This window comes from Loxodonta africana, chromosome 10 (genome assembly GCF_030014295.1).
Source record: "Loxodonta africana isolate mLoxAfr1 chromosome 10, mLoxAfr1.hap2, whole genome shotgun sequence".
NCBI classification, from domain to species: Eukaryota; Metazoa; Chordata; class Mammalia; order Proboscidea; family Elephantidae; genus Loxodonta; species Loxodonta africana.
In genome coordinates this window covers 83673269-83700010 of record NC_087351.1, presented here as the reverse complement: position 1 = coordinate 83700010, position 26742 = coordinate 83673269, and the positions used below count along the sequence as shown (strand labels likewise).

The following is a 26742-nucleotide window of genomic DNA, read 5'->3' as shown; positions in this document are numbered from 1 at the left end:
TCATAGTGATCCTATAGGACAGAGTACAACTACTCCATAGGGTTTCCAAGGAGTAGCTTGGGGATTTGAACGGCCTACCTTTTGAAACTGAAGAAAATCAGAGCAAGTTCACGAGAGCAAAAATATGGCCTTGAGTATATCCCACCTGAGACCAACTCAGGAGTAGATTTGATGCATTGAACACTAGTGACAGAAGACCAGACGAGTTGTGGAACGACATCAAGGATGTCATCCATGAAGAAAGCAAGAGGTCACTGAAAAGACAGGAAAGAAAGAAAAGACCAAGGTGGGTGTCAGAGGAGACTCTGAAACTTGCTCTTGAGCATTGAGCAGCTAAAGCAAAAGGAAGAATTGATGAAGTAAAAGGACTGAATGGAAGATTTCAAAGGGCCTCTCAAGAAGACAAAATAAGGATTATAATGACACGTGCAAAGAGCTGGAGATGGAAAGCCAAAAGGAAAGAACAGGCTCGGCATTTCTCAAGCTGGAAGAACTGAAGAAAAAATTCAAGCCTCAAGTTGCGACAGTGAAGGATCCCATGGGGAAAATATTAAACTACGCAGGAAGCATCAAAAGAAGATGGAAGGAATACATAGAGTCATTATACCAAAAAAAATTGGTCGATATTCAACATTTCAAGAGGTGGCATATGATCAGGAACCGATGGTACTGAAGGAAGAAGTCCAAGCTGCTCTGAAGGCATTGGCGAAAAACAAGGTTCCAGGAATTGATGGAATATCAATTGAGATGTTTCAACAAACAGATGCAGCGCTGGAGGTGCTCACTCCTCTATGCCAAGAAATATGGAAGACAGCTTCCTGGCCAACTGACTGGAAGAGATCTATATTTATGCCTATTCCCAAGGAAGGTGATCCAACCGAATGTGGAAATTATAGAACAATATCATTAATATCACACACAAGCAAAATTTTGCTGAAGATCATTCAAGAACGGCTGCAGCAGTATATCAACAGGGAACTGCCAGAAATTCGGGCCAGTTTCAGAAGAGGACATGGAACCAGGGATATCACTGCTGACGTCAGATGGATCCTGGCTGAAAGCAGAGAAGACCAGAAGGATGTTTACCTGCGTTTTATTGATTATGCAAAGGCATTTGACTGTGTGGATCATAACAAACTCTGGATAACACTGGGAAGAATGGGAATTCCAGAACACTTAATTGTGCTCATGAGGAGCCTTTACATAGATCAAGAGGCAGTTGTTCAGACAGAACAAGGGGATACTGACTGGTTTAAAGTCAGGAAAGGTGTGCGGCAGGGTTGTATTCTCTCACCATACCTATTTAATCTGTATGCTGAGCAAATAATACGAGAAGGTGGACTATATGAAGAAGAACGTGGCATCAAGATTGGAGGAAGACTCATTAACAACCTGCGTTATGCAGATGACACAACCTTGCTTCCTGAAAGTGAAGAGGACTTGAAGCACTTACTAATGAAGATCAAAGACCACAGCTTTCAGTATGGATTGCACCTCAACATAAAGAAAACAAAAATCCTCACAACTGGACCAATGAGTAACATCATAATAAATGAGAAAAGATTGAAGTTGTCAAGGATTTCATTTTACTTGGATCAACAATCAACAGCCATGGAAGCAGCAGTCAAGAAATCAAAAGACGCACTGCATTGGGCAAATTTGCTGCAAAAGACCTCTTCAAAGTGTTGAAGAGCAAAGATGTCACCCTGAAGACTAAGGTGAGCCTGACCCAAGCCATGGTATTCTCAATCACATCATATGCATGTGAAAGCTGGACAATGAATAAGGAAGACTGAAGAAGAGTTGACGCCTTTGAATTGTGGTGTTGGCGAAGAATATTGAATATACCATGGACTGCCAAAAGAACAAACAAATCTGTCTTAGAAAAAGTACAACCAGAATGCTCCTTAGAAGCAAGGATGGCGAGACTGCTTTCTCACATACTTTGGACGTGTTGTCAGGAGGAATCAGTCCCTGGAGAAGGACGTCATGCTTGGCAGAGTACAGGGTCAGCAGAAAAGAGGAAGACTCTCAATGAGGTGGATTGACACAGTGGCTGCAACAATGAGCTCAAGCATAACAACAATTGTAAGGATAGGGCAGGACTGGGCAGTGTTTTGTTCTGTTGTGCATACAGTCACTATGAGTCGGAACCGACTCAACAGCACCTAACAGCAACATCTTTTGCTCAGCAGCTGAGTTCTTAACCACTGTGCCACGAGGGCTCCAGGTGCATTTAAATACCGGGCCTATGCACGTCTCTAACAGGTATGAGCCCATTCTGAGGTTATTTCCCACTCTGAGGTTGTTCAGTTGGCCAGAGAGAACATTCAGTGACAACCATGATTTTGACTTTGCTGCAGTGGAAGATATCAAATATAGTATTCAAATACCCTAGAGAAATAAGAGCCTTTACATGAACTGATATATGCACACCCATGTTCACTGCAGCACTGTTTACAATAGCAAAAAGATGAAAGCAACCAAGGTGCCCATCAACGGATGAGTGGATAAATAAATAATGGTATATTCACATAACAGAATATTACTCATTGATAGAGAACAACGATGAATCTGTGAAACATTTCATAACATGGAGGAATCTGGAAGGCATTATGCTGAGTGAAATTAGTCAGCTGCAAAAGGACAAATATTGTATGAGACCACTATTAAAAGAACTCAAGAAATAGTTTAAACAGAGAAGAAAATACTCTTTGATGGCTACGAGAGTGGGGAGGGAGGGAGGGAGGGAGAGGGGTATTCACTAAGTAGATAGTAGACAAGAACTATTTTAGGTGAAGGGAAAGACAACACGCAATACAGGAGAGGTCAGCACAACTGGACTAAACCAAAAGCAAAGAAGTTTCTTGAGTAAGCCAAACGCTTCGAAGGCCAGCGTAGCAGGGGCAGGGGTTTGGGGACCATGGTTTCAGGGGATATCTAGGTCAACTGGCATAATAAAATCTATTAAGAAAACAAATTATGAATCAATTCTGAAAATTAGATGCTATTAAAAGGGCATGCTGTTCCAGTTTGGAGAGTGGTGTCTGGGGTCTTAAACGCTAGCAAGCAGCCATCTAAGATGCATCAATTGGTCTCAACCCACTTGGAGCAAAGGAGAATGAAGAACACCAAGGACACAAGGTATTATGAGCCCAAGAGACAGAAAGGGCCACAGAAACCAGAGACTACATCAGCCTGAGACCAGACAGAGCTAGATGGTGCCCGGCTATAACCGATGGCTGCCCTGACAGGGAAAACAACAGAGAGCCCCTGAGGGAGCAGGAAAGCAGTGGGATGCAGACCCCAAATTCTCGTAAAAACACCAGACTTAATGGTCTGACCGAGACCGGAAGGACCACAGACGTTATGGTCCCCAGACCTTCTGTTAGCCCAAGACAGGAACTATTCCCAAAGACAACTCTTCAGACAGGGCTTGGACTGCACTATAAGACAGAAAATGATACTGTCAAGGAGTGAGCTTCTTGGGCCAAGTAGACACATGAGACTATGTAGGCAGCTCCTGTCTGGAGGGGAGATGAGAAGGCAGAGGGGGACAGAAGCGGGCTGAATGGACATGGAAATACAGAGTGGAGAGGAGTGTGCTGTCTCATTACGGGGAGACCAACTAGGAGTACATAGCAACGCGTATATAAAATTTTGTATGAGAGACTTAGTTTGTAAACTTTCACTTAAAGCACAATAAAAATTTTAAAAGTTTCCCAAAAAGGAAATAAAAAATACAGTATTCAAGAATTTTCTCTAAGAGTTTGATACTGCTCATCTTCAGCTCCTAAAATCTCACTCGCCTACCACCTCCTTTTTTTTTTAGTGTAACCAGAAATAGGATGAAATGAGAGAAATGGTATAACTCCTGTGCAACCATGCTCAAGTCCCCTGGAAAATGCAAACAAATGAGAGTCTAAGAGTTAGGCAAGTTACTTATTAACCTTTCTAAACCTCAGTTTCCTGATCTGTTAAATACTTCATAATATCTATTTCACAGGAATACCATGAGAATAAAACGAGATAAGAACCTAACGTAGAGCTAATTCATTGGCAGAGTTCAGCAAAGGATATTTATGACCATTAACCGAGCTCTGTAAAAGCAAACAATGTAGGTCGCCTTGTCAGGCCAATATCCTTCAACAGAGAGAGAAAAAGAAAACACCAAATGGATGGATCACGCGCCAGTTCTGGGAAACCAAGATCATCACTGAAGATACGAAAAACAGTCCCTGGCTTTCCACTGTGGTACAGGCAAATGATAAACTAAATACCACACTTAAAAATTATACCAGCAAGATCGGCCTTTCATTGGCAAAATGGGCAGAGTGCCTCTGCCATCAAGCATGGCATAGTGTTTAAGACAAATTACAAGTTTAACAGGGTGGTGGTCATAGCTACTCTATTATGAGCAGACAGGTTTTCTGGCATTCCCAGCAATAAAATAAGCTCTATGCATGCAGTCAAACCATGACTGAAACTACTCTAGTCCCAACAGATGGCTGCATTAGACAATTCTTCAGCTCAGTAGCTGCTGTACTGTACATTAACAAAAGAAAGAAATCTGTTAACGGGCTCCCACTCAGAGTTCTAACATCTACCTTGCAGGCTTGTTATAAAGATTAGCAATAATGTGACGGAAAATGCTTGGCACACTGGGTACTCAGTAAATGGTAGCCAGTGTTAATTTTATTTCTAGGAAGCAACAAAATAAAAAAGCCAAACCCGCCATGCATTGGGTTGTGTGAAACCAACTCAATGATAATACCCATTTCACAGCACTCAAAATAGCACAGTAACAAGCCTTACAACAGGGATCAAGTCAATAAACAGCAAGTTAATCAGTTAAAAAAAAAAAAAAATTAGCACCCAGAAATGAATGCCACCGTATCCACTCCTCTAGGTCGCATAAAAAAAAAAACATAAAATGAGAAATGGTCTCTGTCCTCAAAGAAATGATACCTATTTGAGAAGAAATCACAGGGCTTCATAACCTGTTTGCTTTCTCCCCTTGACTCCACATCCTCTGAAGGGAAAATCTAAAACTTTAGGTTGCCACACAATGCTGGCACTCAATAGAAATTTGTTAAAACAAATTAGACAGTCATGGGATCTCGGGACTGAAGGTGTCATCTGACGCAAAAGTTTCCAAGCCAGGCTTCACAGACTGCTCTGTTGGAATCTCCAAGGTGGAGACTGAGAATCCGTGTACTTTAAATGCTCCCAGGTGATTCTGAGAACCACTAATCTAGTGGTGCCCCCCATGAACTGTCTGAACATCCTGTACAATAACCCTGTCCGAGAATGATCCACCCCATGCATGAGCAGCTCCAATGATGGGGAAGGCAGCCTATCACGCCTTTATGAAGCTCTACCTGAAAGATGCTTCTGATGCTCCTTTCAAGTATCTCTATTGACTCTGCTCATTTGTGTTCTATCCCATGAAGCCAGAGAAGACAAAAGTAGTCTCTCTTCTTTCCATGATGGACTTTCAACTCTTGTGAAGAAATCACAACTTTGAGTCTCCTCCAGGCTAAACATCTTGATAAACTATGTGTTATTATTAAATGCTAAGCTCTTTAAGTATACAACACAGTACAACAGCTTTTGGGAAGGGAGAAATCAGGGTGAATTAAAAAAAAAAAAAGACCTCAATGTAGGTGGGTCTTGAAGGATGAGAAAGATACCGACAAAGCTAGAGTTCAGTGGTTAGTATTGCATCAAAGGAGTCCCGAGTGATGAAAAGTTAATGCATTTGGCTGCTGAGTAAAAGTCTGGAGGTTCAAATCCACCCAGAGGCACCTTGTAAGAAAGCACTGGCAATCTACTTCTGAAAAATCAGCTCTTGAAAACCTTATGGGACACAGTTCTACTGTGACACACATGGGGTCGCCATGAGTCAGAGTTGACTGGATGCCAAGTGGTATCCCATCAAAGAGAATAAAGAAAACAAAGGATTCTGATAAGGAGCAGGATATGCAGGAAAGAGATAAGGCTGTGGATGAGAAACTTAGATTTCACATACTTTTTGAACTAAAAAGAACTAAAATTGAAAATTAAAAAAGGCTCTGAGGAAATGAGAACAGCGGGTAAAAGGAGACAGCTAGCATATGAAGTCAGAGAGACAGACCTGGAGAAGCCAAAGAAATCAGATAAAGCAAAAAGAAAGACCAAACAGACTCGACAATTACAGCATGGCTCATCAAGGATGTTTAATCAAGGATGTTTAGCCTGGAGAAGACTCACAGGACATCATCAGAAGGAGGAGAGATTATCTATGACAGAAAGGTCATAAAACAAGCAGGAGAGAGGGAGTTTGATGTGGTAAGGTACTGGAACACTTCAGCTCCCCGAGAACGGTACATGGACACGAGTGCTACATTAGAAGGAACAGTCGGACAAGACAGACTGACAACTGGGGGCAGCAGGAGTCAAGGTGATCAGAAAAGCGACTAGATATAAAATGCCAAGGGTCCATTCCAAGATAATGGCAATATAACTAAAACGCAAGGCTTGGCCAGAGATCAGACCAAAAGTAAAAAACAGAAGAATCAGGGATTAACTTCTAGGGCTTCTAACAGTGAAGAAGTAGAAGGAAGAAGCAGGACGACACTCAAGCAAGGTGGGGTAAGGCACCCAGGCCATCGCTTGTACTGAGTGCACCTGTAGACTGGTACCAGGGTGGTTTACTTTGGTAAGGAAAGCTTCAAAGTTCACTCTACTCCACAAACACACACAGTAATTGGTGATTTTGCTGTTTTCTCTGGTCCCAACACAGGCTACAGTTTCAGTGCCAGCAGACAGGGAATATCTGGTTTTGAATCTGAAATCTGAAACATTACCACCAAAGTTAAAGCACTTTAAAAAAAAAAAAAAGTAAAATGCGTTTTTGATAGAGCTGCTCCAAGCTAGCAGAGAAGCTCCACACGGATTTGAAAACCAAAATGATCCACACCACCCAGGCTTTTCAAGTTTAACAATTCAGTAGATTCAAATCACTATTTAACCTCCCCATTAAAACATTTAAACCCTGGTGGCATAGTGGTTAAGTGCTACAGCTACTAACCAAGAAGTCAGCAGTTCAAATCCGCCAGGTGCTCCTGGGGCAATTCTCCTCTGTCCTATAGGGTCGCTATTTTTAAGACAGAATCAACTCGACAGCCGTGGGTTTGGTTTGGTTTATTAAAACATTTAAAGCGGTCAAAAAACTTAGGAGTTACTTATGACATCAAAAGCACAAGCAACAAAAGAAAAAATAAACTGGACATCATAAAAATTAAAAACTTTTGTGTTTCAAAAGATATCAACAACCCACAGAACGGGAGAAAAATTTTGCAAATCGTATATGTGGTAAAGGACTTGTACCTAGAATACATAAAGAACTGTTATAATAAAAAGACCAATAACCCCATTTAAAAATAGGCAAAAGATCTGAATATATACTTCTCCAAAGAGATACAAATAGCCAGTAAGTACATGATAGATGCTCAACATCACTGGCCACTAGAGATACCGCTTGAAATCAAGGACAGCTATGATCAGGAAAACAATTCACAGCAAGTGCTGGTGAGGATATGGAGAAACTGTAAGCCTCATCCGTTGCTGGTAGGATTGGACAGTGGTGTAATCACTGAGGAAACCACTCAGGCAATTCCTCGAAAGGTTAAACACAGACTTACCATATGACCCAGTAATTCCATTCCTAGGTATATACCCAAATAAATTAAATGCAAGAATGCAAACAGATACTTGTACACCAATGTTCACTGTGGCACTATTAACAACAGCCAAAAGATGGAAACAATCCAAGTGTCCATTAACAGATGAATGGGTAAACAAAATGTGTTCTATGCATACAATGGAATATTACTAAGCCATAAAAAGAAATGAAGTTCTGATACATGTTACAACATAGATGAATCTTTTAAAACACTATAATGAGGAAAGTAAGTCTGTCACAAAAAGGAGAATGTTCTATGATCCCACTTTTGTACCTGGAACAGGCAATATATGGAGATCAAAGTTCATCAGTGGTTGCCTGGGGTGGAAGGGAGGGGAAAAGGGAAGTCACTGCTTAGAGAGCACTGAGTTTCTGTTAAGGGTGATCGAATAAAACAGTGGTGATGGTTGCACAACATGATAAATGGAATTAATGTCACTAAATCATACATGTAGAAAACGCTGAAATGGTAAATGGTTTGTTGTATATATTCTTAGCACAATTTAAAAAAAGAAAGAAATGAAGTACTGAAGTACTGACACATGTTACAGCATGAATGAACCTTGAAAACATTATTCTAAGTGAAAGAAGCCAGTCACAGCAGACTAAATATTACATAATTCCATTTACATGAAATATTTACAACAGGAAAATTCATAGAGAGAAAAAGTAGAGTAGTTGTTGCCTGAGGCTGGGAGCACTGGGGGAAAAAGCCGAGTGACTGCTAAGAGTTTCGGAGTTTCATTTTGGGGTGATAAAAATGTTCTAAAATTGATGACGGTGTGGTTACACAACTCTGTGAATATACTAAAAATCGTATGGCATGTGAATTATATCTCAATAATGATATTGTAAACAACAACCAAAAAAGGAGTACATAAATAGGTACTATGACTTGAGAAAGTTAGAGAGTATCTCCCCAATAAAAATGACTATCAGATTCAAGTTCAATTTGGAAAGTTCTGAAAGATATTTCAGAAAGACTTAAGTAAATCATGTTCTTCTAGGGGGAAAAAAAATTAAGCATGGAGAAAAGGGGGATTTAAACATACAGATCCCTTTAAACATACAGATCCCTTTAAAATTATTTAAGTCTGACCTAAATATTCTAACACAAAATGAAAGACAAAAGTTTGGGTTTTTTTACATGGGATACCTATATTTCAGTTCTTTAGAAGCTGGATTAAAATATCATACAATAAGCCAATTCAGTGAAAAGCAAAGGATTATGTAACTTAATAATTATTGGCAAGATGAGTACATCTATTTTATAAATTAGAGAACCTGACAAAAAAACATCACATGGAGAGATGTCTTCTTGTTTGAAAGATAGACTAAAACTACCCAAAATAATGTCTCCAAAATATCTACTAAAAAACAGCGCCTGCCCTCCCAATGCCTTCCATCTTTATTAAAGCCGTCACTGTACTCTTTCCTTTGAACACTTAGATGGTGTTTCCAACCGTTGTTAATTCTGCATCAACAGTTACGTAGTTACTGAGAATGTCAGGCCCTTCTCTTTATAAATCACCGCACATGCAAAGGGCACGCTCAGCTGACGCCCAATCAAATCTTGGCTGAACAAGGATTGCATTGAAGAGAAGCAGCGTTTCTGCTCAAAACTATCTTTACCACCACCACATCTCTTCATTAAAGATGTTCTTGTTCCTAAAGCAGTATCTCATCTGCAAGGAAGGTATAAATTATAAGTAAATACTATTAATCCAAGGATGCAACTGGGCCAATGAGAAACATCACAATAAATGGAGAAAATATTGAAGTTGTCAAGGATTTCATTTTACTTGGATCCACAACCAATGCCCATGGAAGCTGCGGTCAAGAAATCTAACAGCATATTGTACTGGGCAAATCTGCAAAACGCCTCTTTAAAGTGCTGAAAAGCAAGGATGTCATCTTGAGGGTGGTCTTGGTCATCTAGTGCTGTTATAACAGAAACACCACAAGTGGATGACTTTAACATACAGAAATTTATTCTCTCACAGTCAAATAGGCTCGAAGTCCAAATTCAGGGTGCCCGCTCCAGGGGAAGGCCTTCTTCTCTCTGTTGACTCTGGAGGAAGGTCTTTGTCATCAATCTTCCTGTGGTCTAGGAGTTTCTTGGCACAGGAACCTCGGGTCCAAACGATGTGCTCTGCTCCCAGCGCTGCTTTCTTGGTGGGATGAGGTCCCCCATCTCTCTGCTCACTTCTTTCTTTTATATCTCAAAAAAGATTGGCTTAAAACACCATCTAATCTTGTAGATCTCACCAATATAACTGCTGCTAATCCATCATAGTGACAGGATTTACAACGCACATGAAAATCTCATCAAATGACAAAATGGTGGACAATCACACAATACTGGGAATCACGGCCTAACCAAGTTGACATGTATTTTTAGGGGACACAACTCAATCCACAACAAAGGCTAAGGTTCACCTGACCCAAGACATGGTATTTTCAATCACCTCATATGCATGTGAAAGCTGGACAATGCATAAGGAAGACTGAAGAAGAATTGATGCCTTTGAATTATGGTGTTGGCGAGGAGTATTAAATATACCATGGACTGCCAGAAGAACAAACAAATCTGTTTTGGAAGAAGTACAGCCAGAATGCTCCTTAGAAGGAAGGATGGTGAGACTTTGTCTCACATACTTTGAAGATGTTATTAGGAGGGAGTACTCCCTGGAAAAGGACATCATGCTTGGTAAAGTGGGTCAGCGAAAAAGAAGACCCTGAATGAGATAGACTGACGCAGTGGGTCTAACAATGAGCTCAAGTATAGCAAAGATTCTGAGGACAGCACAGGACCGGACAGTGTTTCATTCTGTTGTACATAGGGTCACAATGAGTCAGAATCAACTCAATGACACCTAATAACAACAAGGATACAACTACTTAATTCTACACCTAATAAAACACATTTAATAAACTCAAAATCCCATTGATCAAAATATAAAACTGATGCTTTCGACATTTAACTGGATCTTAAGAAAATTTTAACTCAGTAGGTTCAAATACGTATTTAACATACTTAATTTGCCGTAGGATTTTTTAAAGCAATCAAAAGCCTAAGAGTATACAGTTACCGTTTCCAGAAACATAGGTACTGTCTCCCTAATAAAGGTGATTATTTGACTCTACCTGTTAACTGATCCAAGTTACAGGAAGCCTAACATAAAAAAAGAATTTGAGAAACAAAAAAGCCATTTTTCCTATTTTCTCATTTAAGTAAAATTACTTTGGCTTGAGGCTGTTTTTTTAAGAGACAAGTCTGGGTTCCTTGTTAACATGTAGTGGCTTCATCAACTCAAAACCAAATGAAGCTTTCAGACACACTCTAGAAGGGACTGAAATACCAAGTTCTCCCAGAAGCCTGGGAACTGCAGGATAAATCAGAAAGAATGCTTCTCTCCACCTGTTCAGAAAAAAAGCCAGACTTAAGAGGGCAAATGCCAACTTTCCACCATACATTCTAGCCTATGAATTAAGTAGTTCAAAAGAAACCACAGACGGACACTTCAGACTACGTCGGCATCTCCTCCCTGGAGGGGAGATGAGAAGGTAGTGGGGGTGAGAAGCTGGAGAAATGGACACGAAAAGAGAGAGTGGAGGGAGGGTGCGGGCTGTTTCATTAGGGGGAGAGTAACTGGGAGTATGCAGCAAAGTGTATATAAGTTTTTGTGTGAGAGGCTGACTTGATTTGTCAACTTTCATGTAAAGCACAATAAAAATTATAAAAAAAAAAAAAGAAACCACAAAGTACCTAAGATAGCAACCAGATTATTTTCCAGAAATAATACCACCACTATAGGCCATAGCTTTAGAAATTTTAACTTTTTTTTTTACTCATTTAATTCCCAGAATTCTGAGAAAAGTAAATACCCCCATTTCACAAATGAGAAAACTGATGCTCATGAAGGCTGACAGACCTGCCCAGCTGCCTACTTGACATCTCCACTTGCATGTCTATTAGCATCTCATACTCAACATATACCAACCAACTCTTAATTCCCCACCCAAACCTGCTCCTCCAGTCTTCCCCGTTTCAATAAATGGCTCCTCCATTAATCCAGTTACTCAGGCCAAAAACCTTGGCGTCATCCTTGACTCCACTCTCCCTCACTCCACAACTCACCCATCAGGAAATTGTGTTATTGTTAGTTCCCATCAAAGTGGCTCCAACTTTCAGCAACTTTATGTCCAGAATTCAGCCACTTCTCATCACTTTTACTGCTGCTGTCATCTCTCACCTAGATTACTGCAAGAACACCCTAACTGGTCTCCTTGTTTCCAGCTTTCCCCCTTCATTCTACTCTCTACCCAAGAGAGTTTTCTCCTTTGAAAATATGTCAGACCAAAACCCTTTGCACAAAACCCTCCAGTGGCTTCCCATCTCACTCAGAGATGTTCACTGCTATAAATTCCCAGGGTGGGAAAAGTACCCACCACCTAGGAGGTACTCAATGAATATGGCTGCTGAATGCAGGAAAGAAGAAACCAATGTCACAAAAATAATACATACATAGTAGAGGTAGGACTAGACCAAATCTTCCAGTGTTCTTTAGTGAGACCAGATTTTCAACAGCCAACAATCTATACAGGAGAAAATTCTTACATTTTACTTTGTATAACTGAATCTTACAATAATAACAAATCCTAATGTTGAATTTTACATGGCAAATTAAAAGGAAAATATCATTTTATAAAGTTATGAAATCTCACACTAGGTACTCTGAATATTACATGATTGGCAGCATGGGCAAATGCCAACTTAATTATCACAGCTCTGGCACTCAGCTCTTCAGTGTGACTCTTCTGCAGTTAGTGACGTGATGTCACCATATCTCAAGACTACTCCAAACATAACTGACCAGAGCTTTGGATGGTTCAGAAACAAGCACTGAGAAGAAGGGCTCATAAGCATGTCTAAATCTCCCACACTGGCACTACACTAATCATCTGAAATAGGAATTGTTCATAGCATGCTACAAGTAACAGTGAAAAGCTTAGATTCAGAATTGTCCGCTGCCAAAATTACAAAGAAAGGCTCTGAGTTGAGTTTAAATGCTGACTGTTCTCAGACCAGAGTGAAACTAATGCTAAAATGATCCAATGTCATAAAATTTTCTCTTTAAATGTTTTAGAATTAAAAATAGAAACTCTAAATGTCTCTTTTTTCAGCTCTTTCAAAAAAAAGTACTACCCGTAAAAAAAAAAAAAAAAAAAAATCCTTACATCTAACTAAATAACAATGATAAATTCATAGAATTTTCACACTTGGCCTTTTAAAAGGAAACTTAGTTCAACTCCTAGCCTTCTCCCTTTTACAAATGAGGACAGTACTTGTTACATGAGTGAACAAAAAAGATTTGTTGAATGAATGAATGAGAAAGATTCAGAGAGGGTACATGACCCCACAATAAATTCTAAAATCCAGGATTCACCAGAACTAGGTTTCCAGATTCTCATTCTGACAGACTTTGAGTGGGTGTGGGAGTAGAGGAAACCAAGATTTGAAAACCTTATCTGGGTCCTCAGGAAAACCTTATCCAAAATTTATTAAAGCCCATTTCCTTTAGTTTTCTTACTTAGAAAAGCACTTGATAAGATAAATTTCATTAATATGTATCTCCTTGGAGACTCCTCTGGCAGGGATCACAACAGAGGGTCCAAGACACTGTAAAAGAAAAATGTACAACAAAATTCAAATTCACAAAAAAAAAAGTCAGGCTTGCTAGTCTGACGGAGCCTGGAGAAACCCCGAGAGTATGGCCCCTGGACACTCTTTCAACTCAGTATTGAAGTCACTTTTGAGGTTCACCCTTTGGCCAAAGATTAGACCAATCTCTAGGGCCCTGGTGGTACAGAGGTTAAAGAGTTTGGCTGCCAACCTAAAAGCTGGCAGTTCGAATCCACCAGCCTCTCCTTGGAAACCCTATGGGGCAGTTCTATTCTGTCCTCAGGGGTCGCTATGAGTCGTCAACAACTCGGCAGCAATGGGTTCAGTTTGTTTTCTTGTAGGACCAACACCCTCAAGCGTCTGTCAGTTTGTCATACTGTGGGGGCTTGTATCTGCTGCAAAAGATCTCTTGAAAGTGTTAAAAAGCAAAGATATCACTTTAAGGACTAAGGCGCACCTGACCCATGCCATGGTGTTTTCAATCACTTCATATAGATGTGAAAGCTGGACAACACATAAGGAAGACCGAATAAAAACTGACGCTTTTGAATTACGGTGTTGGCAAACAATATTGAATATACCATGGACTGTCTGAAGGATGAACAAAACTGTGTTGGAAGAAGTACAGGCAGAATGCTCCTCAGAAGCAAGGATGGCAAGATTTCATCTCACGTACTTTTAAGATGTTATCAGGAGGGACCAGTCCCTGGAAAAGGACATCATGCTGAAAAAGAGGAAGACCCTTAACAAGATAGATTGACACAGTGGCTGTAACAACGGGCTCATGCAAAACAACTGTGAGGATGGTGCAGGACTGGCAGTGTTTCACTCTGTTGTACGCAGGGTTGTGGTGAGTCAAAACCGACTTGACAGCACCTAATAACAACAACACAGCGCCAACAATAATACACATGAGGGACGTGCTTCATAGTTCAATAATGTATACAAGACTAATAGGCACACCAGTCCAAAGGCAAAGATGAGAACGCAGGAAGGGACAAGAAAACATACAAATGGTAACAGGAAACCTGGGGTGGAGAACCCCAATGTCACAGAACCTTTTGTGTATTAACTGTTTAATGAGAAAGTAATTTGCTATGTAAACGTTCACCTAAACCACAATTTAAAAAAAAAAAAAAAGCTGTATTTCCTTGGAAACCAAAAAGCAGAACTGTCTAGTGTTTCTTCCTCTACATAAAAAATATTCAATATAGGACTATTTTCATAATAGACAACAGTTTAGAATTTCAAAGCAATCATTTTGCATCAGAAGTAAAATGGGTAGCCTTCAACTAAAAGAAAAATCCAACCAGATGAGAAGAATAACGAAAAAAACCAAACCCAGTGCCATCGAGTTGATTCCGACTCATAGCGACCCTATAGGACAGAGTAGAACTGCCCCATAGAGTTTCCAAGGAGCGCCTAACGGATTTGAACTGCCGACCCTTTGGTTAGCAGCTGTAGCACTTAACCACTACGCCACCAGGGTTTCCGATGAGAAGAACAGAATACCAAAAATGACCACATCAGTCAAGAAGAGTATCAGCTATACAAGAGCAGGAACCATTTATGTTTGCTCACTAGGAGCATACGCCAGCCCCCCCCGGCATATAGTGTTGATATCATTGTCAGCTGCTGTCAAGTCAGCCCTTGACTCATGGCAAGCCCATACACAACGGGATCAGACCACTGTAATCCACTGAGTTTGCATTAAATGATTTTTTGGAAGTATATCACCAGACCTTGCTAGTCTCTTTTACTCTGACTCTCCACTGGAACCTGTTCAGCATCATAGCAACATGCAACCTCCACTGACAAACAGGTGATGGCTGTAGTACACCGGTCAGTAATCAAACCTGGTTCTCCTACATGGAAGGTAAGACTTCCACCACTGAACCATGACTGCCTCTTTGGCATATAGTGGGACTCAGTGAATCCTTGTGAAATAAATGAGTAAATTACTACTTAAAGACCTACTCATACAGACACAAATTTAACAAATCAACATTAACATACAAGTGTACTACATTTCTCCTCCATGGAATTCTACCAAATGTGCCTTCAAATAATATACCCAACCAAAAGTACTCCCGTAGTTTTATTAAAAAGGTGAGAAATGATGTCTCAAGTAGCCTAAATTACTAAAGCTGCCATTTAATTTGCTGGTCTGGCTCCAAACTCTCTCCTTCACTTCATCCTCTACAACCCAGCAAGGTTAATTTTCTGTTTTTTGTGCATTCTAGAAAATAGAAGAGCACTATGGCTAAGTGTACGCCCTCCGTACGTGGTCCTATCCAATCAGCAAATATGAAAAATCAGAAACTACTGGATTGGAACGGGAAAGGTAATACAGTGTCAAAAAGAAATATCATAAATGACACTTCTTATAACTGGTCTCAATAAAAATCTTGCAGTTGGGACTACAGGCTTTTATTAAGTACCTCCCTACAGTACTTTAATACAACTGACACAGATGGGCTGGGGTACCACTGAGGTACACATCTAGTTCCTAAGATCAATTCAAGTTCCACCACCTTCTTGAATCCTTCCCAAGCCGCTCAATATTTATAAAAGTACTTTGTAAACTAGGAAGTGCTAGATACACACCTCTTAGCTATAGCCCTAAAACCCACTGCTGTGGAGTCAATTCCAACTCATAGCAACCCTTTAGGACAGAGTGGAACTCTACCATACTGAGTGTTTACACTATAATCTTTACAGAAGCAGACTGCCACATCTTTTTCCCACAGTGCACCTAGTGGTTTCAAATCGCTGGCATTTTGGCTAGCAGCCAAGTGCTTTAACCACTGCACCACAGGGCTCCTTCTCTCTTACCTATACTGGTTGCCAATTGATAGTCTGGCAAACATTTTGTATTTAAACCACATTACTTCATTTTTTAACTTGCCTAAGTCCACTGCCATTGAGTCGATCCCAACTCATAGCAACCCGGCAGGACAGAGTAGAACCGCCCCATAGGGTTTCCAAGGCCATAATCTTAATGTGGCAGAAACAGACTGCCACATCTTTCTCCCCTGGAGAAGCTGGTAGGTTCCAACAGTTAGCCACTGAACACTTTAACTATTTTGCCACCAGGGTTCCCCCCTCAAAAAAACGAGAAGTTCTTTGGAAGGTTTTATGTCACCTCTCAATTACTGAACACCTGAAACAGCATAATTTAAAGTAAGTGCCAACATACAATTACCAAACTGAATTTGCATGTTCTACCTCCACTCCAAGAGTCTACGCATGCCGACCTTTTTAGCTGCTGGCAGTCATTTCCAGATTTCTTCCATGTCGCCTTTTTTAATCAGTGGGATTCTACATAAGAGTCTAGGCGCTCTCTTTTCCACCTGTCCAAAATGAAGTTTCTCTACTCACCAAGAAGCTGCTTTAGCTGCTTTCTTGTTTAAACCCTCTACTTGTTTACCTTAGTCTCAAGCATAGCTCCAAAGATTATATAATAACCATTGAGTTCTCCGGGGAATATCTAGCTCAACTGGCATAACATAGTTTAAAAGGAAAGTGTTCTACACATTCTACTTTGATGAGTAGCGTCTGGGGTCTTAAAAGTTTGTGAGCAGCCATCTAAGATACTCGACTGGTCTCACTCTAGCCGGAGCAAGGAAGAATGAAGAAAAACAAAGACACAAGGGAAAGATTAACCCAAAGGACTAACGGACCACAAGTACCACAGCCTCCAGCAGACTGGGTCCAGCACAACTAGATGGTGCCTGGCTACCACCCACTGGCTGCTCTGACAGGCATCACAATAGAGGGTTCCAGACAAAGCTGGAGAAAAACGCAGAACAAAATTCTAACACACAAAAAAAGACCAGACTTACTGGTCTGACAGAGACTGGAGAAATCCCAAGAGTATGGCCCCTGGACACCCTTTTAGCTCAGTAATAAAGTCATTCCTCAGGTTCACCCTTCGGCCAAAGATTAGACAGGCCCGTAAAACAAAATGAGACCAAAGGGGCACACCATCCCAGGGGCAAGGACTAGAAGGCAGGAGGGGACAGAAAAGCTGGTAATAGGGAACCCAAGGCCGAGAAGGGAGAGTGTTGACATGTCATGCTGTTGGTAACCAATGTCACAAAACAATATGTGTACTAATTATCTAATGAGAAGCTGGTTTGTTCTGTAAATCTTCATCTAAAGTACAATATTAAAAAAGAAAAAAAACCCCAGTGAGTTCTCAACTGCGTGAGGAAGAAGCGTATCAGAATCACCTACTGAGCTTCTTCAAACTACCCGTCTACCTCAATATGTAACATGCTACCCCACAGAAAAGCCCCAGATATCACTGTAATTCTCTACCCACCCCATCCAAACACATACTGCTCCCCCAAACACAAATACTGAACCTGCTGAAAACCACTATTGTAAAATACCACCTTGAAAATGGCCTTTGGAACAATCCCACCAAAAGTGATTACTAAGCTGAGGCTCTTGAACATTTAATAAGCCTTTTCTGTGAATCCTATAGCTCTCCATAACCTATAATTCATCTACTGAAAGTTATTTTTTTATACAATTATTATACTTCGTTTCCTATTACAAAAGATCAGCACTAAGATGCTAATTTTAAAAAATAAATAAAATAACACTGAGAGTCTGTTAAGAATTACAGGCATTTCTCAAATCCGTAAAGAGACAGGGGTTAGGAACCACATTTCATCTCTGCCAGGGCAAGGCTTCCTAACAGGTTTCCCAATAGTACATTCTGAACCAACAGTCAAACTCCATTCCATTCCAAACATACATATACACAGAGCACACTGGCTACACATTTCTCAAACCCGTAAAGAGGCAGGGGTTAGGACCCACATTTCATCTCTGCCAGGGCAACGCTTCCTAACAGGTTTCCCAATAGTACATTCTGAACCAACAGTCAAACTCCATTCCATTCCAAACATACATATACACACAGCACACTGGCTATACATCAGATGCCAGCTCCTGGGAAGTTAGACTGGCAAAGTATCCTTACAGAACCTTCCGGGGTCTTCACTGGAGCTGCCAGAGCACAAGCATGTTAAACCAAAAACCAAACCCAGTGCCGTCGAGTCAATTCTAACTCATAGCAACCCTATAGGACAGAGTAGAACTGCCCCATAGAGTTTCCAAGGAGTGCCTGGTGAATCTGAACTGCGGACTCTTTGGTTAGCAGCCATAGCACTTAACCACAACGCCACCAGGGTTTCCCATGAGCGTGTTAGGGAAGAGATAAATCAACTACACATTAACCCTAATTTCAATGGTAAGACGTGTTCTTTTAAGTTCCTTTAAGACAGGCAGCATGGTTAAGGTGAAGACACAATCCTGCGCTTCCTGCAAGAATATGGAAATATACTGGTTTTCTTGCCACTTTTTTCCTAAGTACACACAGCTGAAGAAAGCAATAAAAGTTTCTCAAATTTGGTGAAAATTTTAGAACATTCCACCCTGTTCATTTACAGTTAATATATTTTATGAGCATTTTCTAACGGGTATTGTCTCTCTTCTTGAAGGCATGGAATACTACAGTTCAGTTACCAGGTGTTTATTTTACTGAAAACATCAAGAACTGAAAAGAAATTTGTAAAAACAATGATCAATCAATGCTGAAAATTAGATGCTATTAAAAGGGCATGCTATTCCACTTTGGAGAGTGGCGTCTGTGGTCTTAAATGCTAGCAAGTGGCCATCTAAGATGCGTCAATCGGTCTCAACCCACTTGGAGCAAAGGCGAATGAAGAACACCAAGGACACAAGGTAATTACGAGCCCAGCAGACATAAAGGGCCACATGAACCACAGACTACATCAGCCTGAGACCAGGAGAACTAGATGGTGCCTCGCTACAACCGATGACTGCCCTGACAGGGAAAACAACAGAGAACCCCTGAGCAAGCAGGAGAGCAGTGGGATGCAGACCCCAAATTCTCATAAAAAGACCAGACTTAATGGTCTGACTGAGACTAGAAGGACCCTAGTGGTCATGGCCCCCAAACCTTCTGTTAGCCCAAGACAGGAACCATTTCCAAAGCCAACTCTTCAGACAGGGATTGGACTGGACGATGGGACAGAAAAAGAGGCTGTGAAGAATGAGCTTCTTGGATCAAGTAGACACTTGAGACTATGTTGGCGTCTCCTATCTGGAGGGGAGATGGGAGGGCAGAGGGGGCCAGAAGCTGGTGGAATGGGCACGAAAAGAGAGAATGGAGGGAAGGAGCAGGCTGTCTCATCGGGTGAGAGCAATGAGGAGTATATATAGCAAGGTGTATATAAATTTTTGTATGAGAGACTGACTTGATTTGTAAACTATCACTTAAAGCACAATAAAATAAAATAAAAAAAAAGCCATGCTAGGTGTTCACACTACATCAAATTAGAATTCCTATCTAGACAAATAAGGAGCCCTGTTAGCACAGTGGTTAAATGCTCAGCTGCTAACCAAAAGGTCAGCGGTTCAAACCTACCAGCTGCTCCATGGGAGAAAGACGTGGCAGTCTGCTTCAAAAAAGATTACACCCTTAGAAACCCTATGGAGCAGTTCTACTCTGTCCTATACGGTCACTATGAGTATGACTCGACTCAACAGCATACAACAACAATAATCTAGACAAATAACTTCAAATATGAAGAAAATGAATTACAGGGACCAAAGTAAAAAATACTGATGATACCCAAGTCTTGATTACTGGAGGATGATTATTAAGTACAGGGTTCTCTGCTGCTTATTTCTCAACAGTTTTCTTTTGAGCTGTTCAGAATTCCTTCTAAAAGGAAAACAAGATGCTGGGCCACAAATACCAATCAATGACTATACCTGCTAGTAGTTTTTGGTAAAACACTTTGCGGAATTAATTTTTGTGTCTGTGAAATTCATTTAACCTCGACCTGCTCTGGGGGAGGAGAGAGGAAGAGAGGAATCTGATGCCTGCTGCGGCTAGATGTCAGGTCTGCTCAGATTGCCTTGGACTGACCCCTGTGTTTGTGCAAACCAGAGACTCTCTCCCCAGGCCACCATTCTCCAGCAAGCATATGTTCTCTTCCTGCCTCTCCTCAACTAGAAATAGAGAAATCAAACATCATGAAATTACCCATTCCCCACAATTTAAAGTTAGGCACACTACAATCCTAACTAGAGGGAGAATTTAGTGCAACATGACAAGTAACAAATTAGATATCTAGAGGCTGAAAATTCTAATCCCAGACCTCCAAAGGCCAAGAGAAATGGCCTCACCTCGCTTTGAGGCACACTCACCAAGGTACTGTACTTCGACTCACTACCGCCCAGCTAAAGAAGTCTCTGACATTCCTCCATGACACTTACCTCTCTAGATCTTTAGGAAAACACTCAAATTCTTTTTGCAACTCAGGTTCTCTTACTTTCCTCATGCTAGACTAAAAAGAGAAAATAGATGTGGACTGTCAAAGCATCTCAGAGCCTCAAAGGATACACTCTCATGGTTTTTCTTACCCTCGTGATCAAAACCCAATCACGCTTGTTTTATTCCATTCCTCACTCACATCATCTATGTTTAAGAGATCCAGAGAAAAGTGACTCTTTCTACGAGCCAAAAAGCCCATCAAAACTATGGATTTTTTTTAAATCACAAAGCTATTTATCTAAGATAATTTATATATAACCTTTGAAAAACAAGGGTCATATAAGTGTGTGTGTTTTTTGTTTTTTGTTTTTTTAATTAGCTAGGCAAAGGAAAAAGTTAAAAGCAAAAACCCAATGAGACCCTCTTCTTTCCCAGACCAAAAAAGTAGAAATGCAGCTGATAGAAGACTGGGTAGTCAATCTTCAGTGAGAGTAGAACTCCTACATTTTAGACAGCTTCCTATCTGTAACAAGATGTATACTCTTGTATCAGTACTGAAGGAATACCATAAAGCTTAATCCTCTCTGTAAAGGGAAATCTCCTCCACTAAAGGGCAGTCACCCAACTGGCAGGAATATTTCTCATTTACTGGCTAAGACGACTCCAGTGGAAGGTGTAGGGTGGTGCTATAAATCAGGCACATTCTCAACGGGAAGCTCCTACATTTCCTGTTTTATGTGCAATTATCTCTCCACCTGACTAATACCCAGCCCCTCTGGTAACCCTTACATGTACCTTAGGGAGAAGATCTAAAAACTGCCATTGTTCCAGAAACAAAGGAAGTACAACTACTTTATTTTACAAAAGGAAAATCCGTTCAAGAAGGGGAAAAAAAGGTAAAAGTTAAGTTTTGGTTTATCTAAAGAGCACACAAGAATATTACATCTGAGTTAATAAAGATTCCTGTTATAAAAAAAAAAAAAACTAAAGGCTCTGCCATGTAGAAACTTTTACTCATAATTTCTTTTTCCATAACTCTGCAATTTTGTAACTCCAAAGCTTGGTTACCAAACACTGTATCAATGCTGTTTTCACAGCTTTTCAACCTTAATGTTGATTTTGTTTCTTTCCTTAAGTTTTGCCTCTTCCTTCACATTTAGTCATTTAATAAACCCTGAAAGCTTAAGTGACGAAAAAATGTAGAACCCAAATTTTTACATAATAGACTCTAAAATAGGAAGGAAAAAACAAAGAAACAGTAAACAAAAGAATAAAGTCTGGAAACCTGCCTTCCAATCACTGCCTTGTCATTAACTAGTTTTATAACCTTACAACAGGTCACTTCAACTTTCTGGGTCTCATTTTCCACATCTGTAAAATGGGAAAGATGTGCCAGATGATTTCTGCTAAAAAGTCCTTCTAGCTCCAACAATCCACGAATCTGTTCATCAGAAAGTAACAAAATGCAAATAAGATTTTATAGTTTACAAAGTACTTTCACACATTTATTCTAACGAACTTTTGCAGCAAATCTGCGGGCAAATATTGTGCCCATCTTTGCAGAAAAAGACAGTGAAACTCAAGAACAGGTTCAATTATTTCTCAAGACCTCACAGCTGAAAATGGCAAATCTTCTAAGGACAAATACTGGGCTTATGATGCCAATAATTTTAAATAAGTCAAAATTCAAAAATAATTGCCTGCTATGCAAAACTTTTATGGAGGCATCAGGCCATTGTAACTCCAACCCAGGAACGGTTTCTACCAATGTACACTAGCCTGTAAGTTCCATGAGGCCAGGAACACATTTAGCCATGATTTTAATCACAGAACCCAACAGTATGCCTCTCAAATTGAGGCACTCAATGAATTCAGGCTGACTGAACACTAACCTCAAAAGGTTAGGAATATAATAATGTTATGAAGAAAAAAAGGGAAAAAATATTTTCTGAATCTATTGTGAGATCTGAATCCGTGATCTGAGCCAAAAAGAAGAAAGAAGCACACTCTGTATCAGTCTATATTATCGGGATAAGTCTACTATTTGTTTTCCTTTGAGAAAGTCCAATTTGGTCAGTGAACCAAAAGCTGAAATCTTTGATGTTCCCAGAAAATCTTCAAGATGTTCATACTACATATGTATGTACACTGGTGGACTCCAAAGGAAATAATAATATGATAGTGGAAACTATCATATTAATGACATAATCATGTCATTAATCACTACAAACTTTCCGTTACATTGGAAAGATTCGGGGAATCTGTACTCTCGTATCATCCCAGCTGTTCTCATGCTCCCGTTTCATAGCTCAAAGAGGCAGAAAAAGATCGCTTGTTGAAAAATTCAAATCACAACTTAAGATAAAACATAAACGTATCTCAACCCAGTCCTCAATCAACCAACTCCCAAAATCTACAAAACCACTAATCCCAAGAAATTCTCAATCCGCGGCTTAAAAATGTTACTAGGCTCCCCATCCTAAAAGAAAAAAAAGTGTTAAAAAGGCAGAAAGAAGGGAAAGTGTCTACACACCAAAATTACACGTGTAATTTAAAGCAAAAGTGAAGTAAACACAAAAACCAGAAAATAATTATGAAATAATGGCATTAAAAGGATCTCAATAAATGACTGTGTCGGCATCTCCTGCCTGGAGGGGAGATGAGAGTGTGGAGGGGGTTAGAAGCTGGTGAAATGGACACGAAAAGAGAGAGTGGAGGGAGAGAGCAGCCTGTGTCATTAAGGGGAGAGTAATTAGGAGTGTGTAGCAAGGTGTATATGGGTTTTTGTGTGAGAGACTGACCTGATTTGTAAACTTTCACTTAAAGCACAATAAAAATTATTAATAAAAAAAAAAAAGGATCTCAATAAAGATTTCAGGGAAGTGTTCTGGAATTATCACCAAGAGTTCAAGTCAACCTTGCCATAGAATCCTACACTGAAGTCACAATTAGCACTGCCTGACACTTCAGATTTAAAAAGTTTACTGCACAAGAACTATAATTTCAAACACAAGGAGCAGTACCAGGAACTGCAGAGAAGCTAACAACAGCAACACCTACTGACTGTCTTGAGCCACTTGCCAAACTTGTTCTCTATGTCAACTGAAGAAATCTAATGATACAACTTCTAGAGTCCTTTCTTAATCATGAATGAGATGACAAGGAACCAAGAGGTCCACATCCATCCCCCACAACTTCTTATTTTGTCCCAAACTGTAAGCAAATTATCACCCAAGCCATTTCAAATGCGTTGTTAATTGATAATGCTTTAGTATAAATAATTCACTTCATGGGAAAAATGTTTTACTATTAATAATCCTAGTTAATAGCTGGTACGCCATCTAATAGTCAGACACACCAGTGGCCATAAATCGCTTTATTTAAACCTTTTATCTTAGGTTACTGCTATTACCAGTGTGCTATATTACTCCATCAGCTCTTTTTCACTCTGGTAATGGTAGTTTAATTGCAGCTTTCAAAAAATGAAAAAGGGAAAATTGAAAGTCGTTAAGTCAGGATTACAGAGTTACTAAACTGGCTACAGAGAACGCTTCTATAGGATTTAATTTTCTACTTTCCAAAAGAATATTTACGTTGGAAGAATATTCAATAAGAGAAAACAGAAGAAAGTTGACACTTAACTCCCACAGAGTACCAGTATAAAAACAATGGCTTTAAGAGTCTGAGTCAGAGTTTCAACATGAAAGGTTTGCTTTACAGAGGAAACGCCAACCCCAGTTCATCCAGATAGACCTGGAACCTGATGAAAGACGACACCTTTACCCTGAAATTTGCACCGCATCACCGGCTCCCAGTTTAGAAGTATAATCGTTTAGCAGGTAATATAAATTTCATTGAACGCTGCCTCTGAACTACCCTTCAAGAAAAAGAAATCTATAAATGCAGTCTAGGAGCAATCAATCCCCAAAAGTCGTCCTTCGAAAACAATTACCAAAAATTCAGTTAAATATCTTTCTTGAAAGTGAGCCATTTCTCACGTCTCTGTATGCCAAACGGTGAGCCCAGTCGAAATTTCAACCTCCCCAATACGACTATTTCTCCATCTAAAAATGCCGTGGAGCGACCTTAGCCTCACAAATGTTCTTAAAGGTCAGGAGAGAAGTTGGAAACAGGATGAAGGAGGAAAAGTTATTTTTGCAGCACCCTCCCGGCTCTCTAGCTCTCTCGCGTTTTACTTGCTCCAAGGAAAGCAGGTTAGAGCATCCCCGGATTTCGCTGCCCCCAGAAGGGAAACTAACCACCGGCGCGAACACCGAGCTGCTCCCCTCCCTTGTACCACTCGGGCTGTCCCCTCCGGCACAGCCTGCAAAGCGCTCACCCAGGTGACCTAAGGGGAAGGGTCGCCCGGCGGAGAAGAGAGCAGCAGAGTCGGCGCAACCTCCCCGACGGGGGCGCGAGTCTCCTGACCTCTCATCGAGGCGCCTGCCGGGTAGTTGTGCACATTCGGGTTTCGAGATGCATGCGCGCGCGCCGGGCGCGGTAGAGCCCAGACTCGCCCCCGCCGGGCTGGGCTGCGCTATCAGCACGCCACCAAATCGGATATAAAACTTTCGCCGGCCCCCCGGTGTCTTGCCCCGCGACCTGGACCCCAGTTCCAGCCAGAAACCAGGTGGGGGACTGTGAACAGCCCTGCACCCCGCTCCCCTGCCCGGACCCGGTGCGCGGGGCCACTTACCGCTCCGCCCGACCTCCCGGGGCAGCCGCGCGTCCAGGGCGCGTCCGCCTCGCCTTCTCCCTGGGGAGAAAGAGAAACCGTGTAGACGGCCGGCGCGCGCTCCCTCGCCGTCTCCTCTGCGGAAAACGGCAGGCGGCGAGGCCGAGCTGAGGCGGGCGCCGAGGAGAGGGGGCCTAGGGGAGGCGGGGGCGGAATCAGCCCAACTCCGGAGCCTGGCTCGGAGGGGGACCCGGAATGCAGGCTGGAGAGCAGCGGGCGGGGGCCGCGCTCCTGAAGGAGTCCAGGGGTGTGCGGAGGTGTCCCCCTCCCCGGGCATCAACTATTGTCTGGGCGCCCGGGCCCCCGATCGCGCCGCCTCCGAGGCTCAGCGCTCCCCATCCCACCGCCCGCCGCGGGGAGAAAGAGCTGAGGGGGCGGCTGATCGGAGAAGCCAGTGGGGGAAGAGGGGTCAGGGGTCCGAGGTGAGCTCCGGGGAGAGGGGAGGTGCGTGCGAGTGGGGGAAGGGACAGGTAACTGCCGGCAGGGGCGGGAAGGGCCGGTGGGGAAGGAAGTGGGGAGCGAGACACAGAGGCAAGAGGGGATGGAGAAGCTGGGGGGGTGGGTAGGGCGGCCTCGGGGGCCCAGACCTGGCCCTCCCCGGAACCCTCCTCCCGGGACTCGGCGTCGCACTGACTTTTTCGCTCACTCGCTCACGCACGCACTGAACTCGCTCACAAAGTTGCCGGCGGTGGCGGCGCAGCACTCGCCCTTCCCCTCTCCTCTCCGCCCCGCCTCCCAGCCCCATTCCTCCCCGGCCTCACTCCCTCCCTTGCCAAGTCTCGGATGAGATCACCGTAGGGCCGCACAGCGCGGCGCGCAAATATCGCGAGAGACACGGCAGCTCGGCCGGGACCGCGGGGGAAGTACAAGAAGTCGGAAGAACGATCCGGACCGCGGAACTCCTGGTTGCTATGACAACGACAAAGCCCTGAATTCCTGTCCCCTGCAGGGAGCAGAGGCAGCAAACGTGGGTGCAAATTTTCAGCATGCCCTTGCCTGACATGCTAATGGTGGGGAAAGCGGATACTAGAAGCTGAAGGAAGATTAGTAAACCTTTTGGAACCGGCATCTGCAGAGACCAGCGACGCGGTATCTGGCCAAATTTGGCGAGGCTAATTCTTTTTTAAGAGATTTTGGTGCAGATCTCCGCCATAAATGCCGGGTCATATCTGTACCTACAAATTTCCATGATGGATTCAGTTTTTCGACCTTCTCGTTTCCCAACCTCCACTCCACACACTGCCCTTCTTCCCCTCAACACAGAAGTGAGAGAC

The 26742-nt window shown here is 41.9% G+C and overlaps 1 protein-coding gene across 23 annotated transcripts in view; it reads right to left on the bottom strand.

The window, feature by feature from the left end:
- SIPA1L1 (signal induced proliferation associated 1 like 1) overlaps positions 1 to 26166 on the bottom strand; it is a 410589-nt gene extending 384423 nt beyond the window's left edge. For 18 of the 23 annotated variants that reach the window (XM_064292664.1, XM_064292691.1, XM_064292692.1 and 15 more), the window contains exons 1-2: positions 26103 to 26164; positions 25430 to 25489 (exon numbers count right to left, since the gene is read on the bottom strand). The gene's annotated coding sequence lies outside the window, so the exon portion shown is untranslated. Of the gene's footprint in view, positions 1 to 25072; positions 25336 to 25429; positions 25490 to 26102 lie in introns of those variants that run through there. The other 5 variants (XM_064292697.1, XM_064292696.1, XM_064292698.1 and 2 more) reach the window with 3 other exon arrangements.
- Positions 26167 to 26742: the final 576 nt, after the last annotated feature.